The 845-nt window shown below is 51.1% G+C and overlaps 1 pseudogene; it reads left to right on the top strand.

Annotated features, from left to right (window-relative positions):
• Gm9005 (predicted gene 9005) lies at positions 1–845 on the top strand (annotated as a pseudogene).

Here is an 845-nt window from a genome sequence, read left to right as displayed (position 1 = left end):
TCTCTACCAGCTGAGCAAGATGCCCAAAGGAAAGAAAGCCAAGGGGAAGAAGGTGGCCCCGGCCCCCCTGCCGTCGTCAAGAAACAGGAAGCCAAAAAGGTGGTCAATCCTTTGTTTGAGAAAAGTTCCAAGAACTTCGGCACTGGGCAGGACATCCAGCCCCAAAGAGATCTAATGCGCCTCGTCAATTGGCCCGGCTACATCAGGCTGCAGCGGCAAGGAGCCATCCTCTATAAGCGGCTCAAAGTACTTCCTGCCATTAACCAGTTCACCATGACCCTGGACAGGCAAACAGCTATTCAGCTGCATAAGCTTGCTCACAAGTACAGATCGGAGAAAAAGCAAGAGAAGAAGCAAGGGCTACTGGCCTGTGCTGAGAAGAAAGCTGCTGGCAAAGGCAACAGCCCAACAAAGAGACCACCTGACCTCCGAGCAGGGGTCAATACAGTCACCACTTGGTGGAGAACAAGAAGGCTCAGTTGGTGGTGACTGCCCATGACATAGACCCCATTGAGCTGGTGGTTTTCCTACCTGCAGTGTGCCGAAAGATGGGGGTGCCCTACTGCATCTTTAAGGGAAAGGCCAGGCTGGGGCACCCCGTCTACAGGAAGACATGCACCACTGTTGCCTTCACACAGGTTAACTCGGAAGACAAGGGTGCTCTGGCTAAGCTGGTGGAAACTATTAGGACCAATTATAATGACCAGATCTGCTGCCACTGGGGAGGCAACATCCTGGGTCCTAAGTCTGTGGCTTGCATTGCTGAGCTGGAAAAGAAAAGGCTAAAGAACTTGCCACTACATTGGGTTAAATGTACACTAAGTTTTCTGTACATAGATATAATT

This window comes from Mus musculus, chromosome X, assembly GCF_000001635.26.
Source record: "Mus musculus strain C57BL/6J chromosome X, GRCm38.p6 C57BL/6J".
Lineage (NCBI taxonomy): Eukaryota > Metazoa > Chordata > Mammalia > Rodentia > Muridae > Mus > Mus musculus.
Note: the sequence above shows the minus strand (reverse complement) of the source record. Positions and strands in the feature narration are given on the sequence as shown.